Source organism: Trichechus manatus, unplaced genomic scaffold, assembly GCF_000243295.1.
Source record: "Trichechus manatus latirostris isolate Lorelei unplaced genomic scaffold, TriManLat1.0 scaffold00015, whole genome shotgun sequence".
Lineage (NCBI taxonomy): Eukaryota > Metazoa > Chordata > Mammalia > Sirenia > Trichechidae > Trichechus > Trichechus manatus.
The window spans coordinates 24,866,415-24,876,128 of record NW_004443951.1 but is presented as its reverse complement, the minus strand read 5'-3'; positions in this window follow the sequence as shown (position 1 = coordinate 24,876,128).

Below are 9,714 nucleotides of genomic sequence, written 5' to 3'. Positions count from 1 at the left end.
AACCCTCTCACTGACTTCTCCTAACTCCTGCAGCCTTTGTCTATGCCTTACAATTCAGTGTATTCAATTGAGCTGGGTAACTGTTGGTCGCCTCCCCAGGATCCAGACTGCTTTCCCCTTCCCCAAACTCTATAGATTCCCATTGTGAATCCATGTGGTTTCAGGGAAGCTGATTCTACCTATTCCTCCCCCTGCCCCTCGCTCTGTTCTAATGATGAGGCATATGATTTAGGCTAAGCCAATAAACAAGTCCTGCCCATAATGGCTGGCTCATGGGTGGGCATGTGAACTTTCTCAGTCCAGAGTGAATCTCACGACTTCTGGGGTAGATTCTTTTATTGCTCCAGATGCTGCGGAGTGCAGTTGTGAGGTCTGTAATTGCTGTAGCCTTTTGCTACCATGAGAGGCCAGCCTGACGATGATACTGAGGGAGTAGAGCCAGGAGAGGAGCAGAGAGAATGGAGTCTTGATCAGGCCATGCCTGACTGCCAGGCTCCTGCTAGACTTTTCAGTTACATAAGCCAACTAATTACCTTTATTGTTAAGCAAGTTTCAGTTAAGGTTTCTGTTATTTTCAACTAAAAGCATCCTGATTCACCCATCATCTAGTTATTTTGTTAGTTTGCCAATATATTTATTCGTTTATATACTGATTAGGTCCCTGCTACATGCTAAGCAGTATGCTAGGTGCTAGGAATTTAGCAATGAACAGCACTGATGTGGTCCTGCTCTCCTCTGGGAGCTTACAGTCTGGTAGAAAGAGTTAGGGATTAAAATGCCTGCTTTTGGGGCTAGCTCTGATGTTGTAGTGGGCATCAATTATTTCACCTGCTTAGTATCCGGAAACTCTTGTGGCGTAGTTAAGAGCTACGGCTGCTAACCAAAAGGCTGGCAGTTCGAATCCACCAGGCCCTCCTTGGAAACCCTATGGGGCAGTTCTACTCTGTCCTATAGGGTCGTTATGAGTCGGAATCAACTTGACAGCAACGGGTTTGGGTTTTTTTTTTTTTTTTTTTTTTTGCTCAGTATCCATCCTTCTTCTTTGGACAGCAGCTCCCTGACTATTCTTTGGGAAGCCACTGCTCCCCTGCTATCAGTCCATGTGGGGCTGCTCCAACTCCTTGGTTACAGGCACTTGATGTAGGCCGGGCCAGTCAGCCCCTGGCCACAGAGACTCATTCAGTAATGGGCTTGAGAGTCAGCTCTGAGACTTTAGCTGCAAACTTGAAAACATGTCTTATCCTTCTGCTGGGGCCACTAAACTGGTGAAAGTAAGCCTGAAGTTTTCTTAAGCTGCAAGAGTGCTAAGACTAGCAAATCTTTGAGAGGTGATAACAATAAAAACTTCTCTGACTTCACTCATTCATCAACCAGGCATTATCAGTGCCTCCACACCCAGCCCTGTGCTGCTTGATAAGGAAAGAGGGATGAAGCAGACATGGCCTCTCCTTTTGAGCTCAGTCTAAAAAGAAGGATATACAAGATAATAAATAGTCATAACATAGCATAGCCATACTAGGAGCAATCACAGAGGGTACCAGCTCAGCCTGAAGGTATTTATATTATTTTTTAAAATCCTGTGACACGTTAAACATAGAAAAATTAGAAGACACAGTAACAATTTTAAAATAAAAATCTCCCTTAATTCCACCACTCAGCTATGATCACAGTTAACATTTTTGTGTATAGCCTTCCAGATGCTTTTCTATGTATACAAACTTTTAAAAAACAAAAATGCTAAATGCAATGTAGTATATTGGACTGAATCCTGGGGTGGGGTGGGGGGAGGACATCAGTGAATGGCGCAGTGGTTAAGAGCTTGGCTGCTGACCAAAAGGATGGCAGTTCGAATCCATCTGCTGCTCCTTGGAAACCCTAGAGGGCAATTCTACTCTGTCCTACAGGGTCGCTAAGAGTCAGAATAAACTCGACGGTAACAGGTTCAGTTTTTTGGTTTTATTAAAAGCTAAATGAAGTCAGGAATTTAGTTAATAGTAATGCACCAATGTTAATCTCTTAGTTTTGACAAATGTACTAGTTATTTAAGAGGTTAACATTAGGGGGAACTAGATGACATGTATACAGAAATTCTCCGTACTATCTTTGGAACTTTTATGTAAATGTAAAATTATTCCAAAAACTTTATTTAAAAAAAATACTCATTCTGTATTGTTTTATAACCTTTTTCACCCAACAGTTTATTATGAATTTTTCCATGTCTTGACATGATTTATTTCATGGTTGAATACTATTCCTTCCCATGAATGAATCATAGTCGATCTCCTGTTGTTGGAAATTTAGGTTGTTTCCAATTATTACCCTGTTATAAAAATGCTGTGATGAACATCCTTGTGGCTGTATCTTTCTGCACATACTTAGTCATTGCCTTAGGATATATAACCAAAAGTGGAATTGCTGAGACAGAGCTGCTAGCTAGCGAACACTTACTGAGCACTATGTGCCAGTCACTGTTCTAAAGCACCTGATAGATACAGTCATGTGTTGCTTAACATCCACGATACATTGTGTGAAACAGGATGTTATGTGATTTGGATGTTGTGCGCCCACCGTGCCAAATCAGGCCCCTGGAGGCCACTGTCCCACTGCCCAGGGTGGTATGGAGGGCAGGGCCCATAAACATCAGGGTGTCGAAATCCCCAGGGCCCAGGGGAGCCTGGTGCAGTCAGCACAGGTTATCTACAACCAAACCCTCTGGCTTTCCAAAAGGACCAGGAAAGCTTTCTTTTGTGTTGTGTTTGGTCCTGTTCTCCAAGATACGTCCCGTTCTCCAATCGGGATTTCTGAACTCTATTATAACCTTATGGGACCACAGAAATATATGCAGACAGATGTTGCCCAAATGGACGTTATGCAGTGCATGACTATATCAACTTGTTTAATCCTGACAGTCACTCCAAGAGGGAGATACTATTCTTATTCTTATACCATAGGGCAGTGCTTCCAAGGTTTTCAATAGATAAGTCAACAAATTCTCATCAAAGACCCTCTTAGCCCACTCCAGCAACCTGGCTGGTGTCACATGCCACTGAAAGCACACAAATTTATTCCACCATGCTCTTCCATGCTACCTCCTATTGACTTCAAGTGGGATAGTTCCAGCAGGTAGCTGTAGGGGTAGGTCTGTGAAATCAGAGCAGGCACTGCTAGCCCAAGATGTGCTTTCAGCAGAGGTGCTGGCTTCCCTCACCCTCAAATGCAGAAGGTCCTACTCTCAGTGACCTCTGGGCTTTCGCAGTGCCATGGTCATCACTACCTGGCTGGCTACCATATCAGGACCACATCGTCTCCTGCCAGCTGGCAGAGCATCAGCATTCCTGGGAAAGAGAACTCTGATTCTCACCCCTACCTTGGGGCACATCTGGCAGCTCAGGAAACACTCCAGAGAAGAACCACCTGTTCTGCTTTAGTGCAGTATTCCAAGGGGGATGGAGGTGGCACTGGGGAATAGGAATAGGTGAAGATACACACCCTGAAATACCTGGCAGCCACAGTAAGGTCCTTTTCTCCATGGCAAATGCCCACGGGAAAGGATAAAGAAAGGATCATTTATTGAGCACCTGCTATTTTTCAATTTATAGTGACCCCACTACTCTTTCAGATGGGTACTATGATCCCTATTTTACAGATGAGTTCATTGAGGCTCAGAGGTTAAACGTCTCCCCCAAGCATATAGTGAGGTACTGTTAGCACCAAGACCTGACCATAGATCATGTTAGTCCTAGAACCTATGCACAGACCACCAGGCACATGACTGGAACACAGAGCTGACGAAATAAAACTGAGGGATTCTCTCTACTTCAGTTCTACAGCAAAAGAATTCATGGTGTTGTGTGTTTGGGGGAGCAGGAAGGAAGGATGGCACACATGGGCTGAGCTAGAAAACTTCCCTTCTATTGTCCTTGTGCTGTTTGAAAAATACTTTTCAACCAGATGTAGATTTCCCCAAACCTCTAGAGGTTCAATGGTTAAGAGCAGCCTTGAGCGCCAGTGCTCTTTGCCTAGAATGTCCACCACCCGCTGCATCAAGCCATCTGGATCCCACCTCCTCTACAAAGCTACCTTCTTCTCGGCAGTCTGACCACCTATACCACATCATTAGCCCTTTCTTTATATGCTGCTTCTTTTCCACCTGCAAAAATAGACTCAAGGCAGTTTACAGCACACCTACAAGCACAAGAATACTAAACATAAAAATGACTGAGATTAGGGTGGGGTGGGGTAAGAATTTTATGACGCGCTGGCAAAGGGAAGCATAATAATTCAACACAAGACTTAATTCTGAGTTTCCTCACAGCCAGGGCCAAAAGGAAAACAGTAGAAAATGAAGCATTTATTACCTAGTAGAATACAGACAAGCTAAGTAGGAAGCAAAATTATCTCCTAGCTCTAAGCTCAGAGGAATTTATCCCAAAGGTCTTTATCTAAGGGACACTAAACAATGTCATGATTTTCTGCATAGCAGTTTTACCCCAAAAGTGCAGATTGTTTGGTTTACTGGCCCGAGGGTTATCTGCACAATCTGGGCCTAAGTTTTATTTTGCTATCTGACACCTCTCCGTTGCTATCTGCTCTCTGCTGGGGCACTTTACCTTGCCATCATCTCACCGTGTACGGGGCCCTCTATGAGAGAAGCTCATCACCACACTGCCCTGGAGAACTCTAAGCAAAGCTGCCGCATTCCCAAGACTTCAGAAGGAGAGCACTCCCTCTGGGATTATGAATAATGTAACACCATCAGCAGGAGAGCTATAGTCTGAGAGGGATGACTGTGAAGCAGTGCCAGCATACACCCTCCCGGTGCCACTCTTTCCAGAATCAGAGAGGGAAAATCTGACTCCTCTCTCCTGTAGTAACCTTTGCCCCTTCTCCCTGCCTCTCAGGATCTGCTGGATTAAGGGTGGTCCCAAGAGTCTTTGCAATTCCAGTCCATTGCAGCGTTAGTACCCATAGTTGGGGAGGCCCTGGGAAGCAACTGAGAATGACAAAATAGAAAATGGTCTCACCTGAGGCCGCAGTCCTCACTTAGGTCCTCATCGTGACAGAAAAAATCCACTCAAATTTCTTCTCCCTTCATTTAGATCCACCGTTTGTTGCCTTTTCTGTATCACCCCACCACTGCCATGGAGCTGATTCCGATTCACAGCAGCCCCAAAGGGTTTCCACGGCTGTAAATCTCTATGGAAACAGACTGTCACATCTTTCTCCCTCTGGATCACTAGTGCCTTTGAAAATCTTTACCCTGATCCAAGCAAAGTATCAAAGCAATTAGCATAGTAAGAGCTTGGCTGTGGAGCCACCGACCTAGGTTCACGCCCTGGTTCTGCCATTACTAGATGTATGAACCTCAAAATCCATACACAGAACATGGATATAATAATAGTACTTACCTCCACAAGGTTATTGAGAAGAATAAATGAGATGATAATGTATGTAGAACTGACCACACAGTAAGAATTCAATACATGTTAAACTATTATTAAAAATGCAAATAAATGAAATTCTACATACAATTTCAGAGTTCCACAGACTTCTAGAGATCCTCAGGCTGGTGTCTAAAAGTCAGGCAGACAGCAGCTCCCACCAATGCCTACTTTTTCTCTGAATGCCATCAGCATTTACTGAGCATCCTCTGTGTACAGGGAACTGACCCACAGGAATATCCTGGATCACCAGTGTTGCCTGCACACTTAAGGAGTAGGGATCATCTCCATTCTGCTGATGAGGTGAAGAAACTTGCCCGAGGTCTCATGATGGCAGAGTTGCTGTGGAAATTTGTCTTCTACAAGCTGTCGTCCTCTGAGGAAGACTTGTGAGGTTTCCTGAGGATGGAGGCTGCTCTTCATTCCGCTGTTATGTCTGCAACACTTGGTGTGCAAGAGATCTTGAGTTTTAGTTTGTCTTTAAGGTGTGTCTCTTGTAGGCAACATATAGACGGATCGTGTTTTTCTATCCAATCTGCCATTCTCTGTCTCTTTAGTGGTGCGTTTAGTCCATTTACATTCAGCGTAATTATTGATAGGTATGAGTTTAATGCCGTCATTTTGATGTTTTTTTTTGTGTTCACAGCTTTTGTTCCACTTTATTTTCTGTGCTGAGTCGTTTTTCTTTATGTATTTTCATCTTTTTCATTGTTCTTGATTTTGTGTTTGCTGAGTCTTTGTATTTTTCTAGTCTTTTATTTTGACTTGTTGGATTGTTAGCTTCCTTTGTGGTTACCTTAATATTTACCCCTATTTTTCTCAGTTTATACCAGTCTTTTATTTCTTTATATCACCTTGACTTCCTCTCCATATGAAAAAATCCATGTCTACATTTTTTTTTTATTGTACTTCAGGTGAAGGTTTACAGAACAAATAGTTTCTCATGAAACAGTAGTACACATATTGTTTTATGACATTGGTTAACAACCCCACAACATGTCAACTCTCTCCCTTCTCGACCTTTTTTTTTTTTGGTGAAAATATACATAACCAAAGATACACCATTTCAAAAATTTTTTTTAAGTCCCTCTTTTTTGTTTTAATGTCATCATCTTTTACATACTGACATCTGTTTGCCTATTTTCAGTGTTTTACCTTGATTTACTTTCTGGGTTGACATCTGGTTGGTCTGTCCTGTGTTCTAGTCTTGAATTGTTATCTGATGTTACTGATTTTCTAACCAGAGGACTCTCTCTAGTATTTCTTGTAATTTTGGTTTGGTTTATTGCAAATTCCCTAAACTTCTGTTTATCTGGAAGTGCCCTAATTTCGCCATCATATTTGAGAGACAGTTTTGCTGGATATATGATTCTTGGCTGGTAGTTTTTTTCCTTCAAGGCTTTATATATGTCATCCCATTGCCTTCTTGCCTGCATGGTTTCTGCTGAGTAGTCCAAACTTATTCTTATTGACTCTCCTTTGTAGATGACTTTTCATTTATCCCTAGTCTCTCTTCAAATTATCTTTATCTTAGCAAGTTTGATTATAATGTGTCTTGGTGACTTTCTTTTGGGATCTACCTTATGTGGGGTTCAATAAGCATCTTGGATAGATATCTTGTCATCTTTCGCAGTATCAGGGAAGTTTTCTGCCAACGAATCTTCAACAATTCTCTCTGTATTTTCTGTTATCCCCCGTTCTGGTACTCCAATCACTCGTAGGTTATTCCTCTTGATAGAGTCCCAAATAATTCTTCGGGTTTTTTTAAAAATCCTTTTGTCTGATTTTTCCTCAAATAAGTTGCTGTCAACTGCTTTATCTTTGGTCTAATTCTGACTTCCATTGCCTCAATTCTGCTCCTATGACTTTCTACTGAGTTGTCTAATTCTGAAACTTTATTGTTGGTCTTCTGGATTTCTGATTGCTGTCTATGGATTCTTGCAGCCTGTTAAATTTGTCATTATGCTCTTCTCTAAATCTTTTTAATTTCCTCTATTGTGTATTCTGTGTTTTGCTTAATTTCCTTCCTAATTTCTTGAAAAGTTCTGTATATTAATCTTTCGTATTCTGCCTCTGGTTCCTCCTCTGGAAAATTTCTAGATTCTTTATTTTGGGAGCTTGCTGAAGCCATCATGGATTGCCTCTTTATGTGATTTGATATTGACTGTTGTCTCCAAGCCATCAATAATTATTATATTTATTTATTTTATGTTTGCTTACTGTGTCCAAGATTCTTGTTTTGATATGCCCAAATAGGCTGCTTGTATGAGCTAGTTTGATTATTGCCACCTTTGAAGCTCTAATGTCCTGTCACCAGGTGGTTAGATATGTTACTAGGTATGTGAGCTCAGGAGTCCGCCCACTCCTCCTATATGGCTTCAGCTCAGGTGCCCAGGTAGATAGGCACCAAGTGTGTGGTGTAGGCTCTCACTTACAGTCCTAGATAGGCACTGGCATCTGGCTGCAGTAGGGGGACACACTCTGAGCAAGGCAGGGGGCTGACGGTCGCCCCTGAGTGGTCCATGAGGAAGGCGTGTCCCTGTTCCCTACAGCGCATAAGTGGGTGGGTTTTGCAGCCTGACTATGAGCACCTAATGCTGTTGGCTGTAAGGACTGGGGGGCAGCTCTTACTCATGGGCGCCTATCACTGGTGGAGCCACCAGTCCTCAGGTCTCTGATGTGGGTAGGTGAATACCCTGCTTAATGGGCAGAGCAGTGTCAAATGTCAAGAACCTACCACTGCAGAGCTGAAACAGTTGAAGTTAGACTTCCAGTATATACCCTGTTGTACTGTGGTAACAAGGGCCTACGCTGTTGAGATGAGCCCACACAAGTCTGTGCAGGTGGAAAGGCACTCGAAGTCCATGGATCCCTTATGCCTGTGCCTGAGTTCCTGGCTTAGGGTAGCCGGCAGTTTATTTTTTCCCCCATTTGTTAATTTGTTCACTCTCCAAGGCAGGAAGAATGGCTCCAGGCATGTGACGGATCCTACTTCCAGCTCAGGGGACGCGCAATTGCTGAAGCCGGTCTGGGACCCAGTGCAGAGCAGGGAGCAGGGAGGCAAATGGGAGACAGGTTTTTACCCAAGGTGGGTGTTTCTGATCTGTGTGGTAAGCTGTACACAAGTACTTATCTTTCGTGGAGGGCTGCTTCTCACTGGTTCTGGGTGGCCGTGTAGACCCTCTGGTGCTGGGTCTCTGCCAGTGCAGAAAATGCGCCTCCGGAGCACCATCGCTTGCGTGCCTCACCGCTCGGCCCCAAGCTGCTCAGGCCTGAAGGGCTCAGGCTGTCACTGGGTCAGGTCTGGCAACTCCTCGCTGCTTCCAAACTGTCTCTCCCTCCCCCTGCCACTCGGTCCAGTTCCTCAACTCTGCCTTTGATGTTCACGGCTCCCAGACTGCCATAGATAATTGAATCACTTGTTTTTTCGGGTCTTTGTTGTAACAGGATCCACCGGAAGCGTCTGACTACTCCGCCATCTTGGTCCAGCCTCTGGTGCACAAGAGATCTTGAGACACATGCCCTGAGTTCCCAGAATTGGCAGTGGCTTCTGCATAATCAGTTCTGGCAGTGTGAGTGTCCATGAAAAAGAGCTCTGACCTGAAGGGCCCTTCTTGCCAGTAGAGCTGCACAAGTCACTAAATCACTTAAGAAACAAGGTCAAGAGGACAGACTCTGGTATCAGAAGCTGAGTTTGAGTCCCGGCTCTGCCCCTTATGTGTGACCGTAGGAACGTTACTTCGTTTCTCTGAGTCTTGGTTTCCTCACTCATAAAACAGTTCCAACCTCATGAATGAGGTTATGGGTGTGAAGCCTTGGCACAGCACCTGGTGCAATGTTTGTCCTCAAGGAACGGCAGAGATTCTCGGTTTGCAGATGAGAAAACCAAGGTTCAAAGAAGTAAAGAAATGACAGCACACCTTGTCTTCTTTCGGTTTTTTTCAACTACACTATGCTGCCTCCCAGGCAGGTTTGACAAAGTATTTCCCCTCAATTGGTTACATGATGACCAAAGAGTGGAAGAAAATTTTCATGTGGCATTTAAATAGCTCAGGAAACGAAAGCACCAGAGAAAATAAGTCACGTGGACACCTGAAAATGACTCTGCAGAAGTGGGAATGTGGTGAGACAGAAGGGGGAGGGCTGGCTCAGGGGGCAGGCGCTAAAATGCCAGTGATGACTCTTCCCTTCTCAGTAATAAGAAAGCCTGAAAAGAAATGGTGGCGCTTCAAGCTGAGTGCCCTCTGGTTTCAGGAACAACAGTCATTTCTCA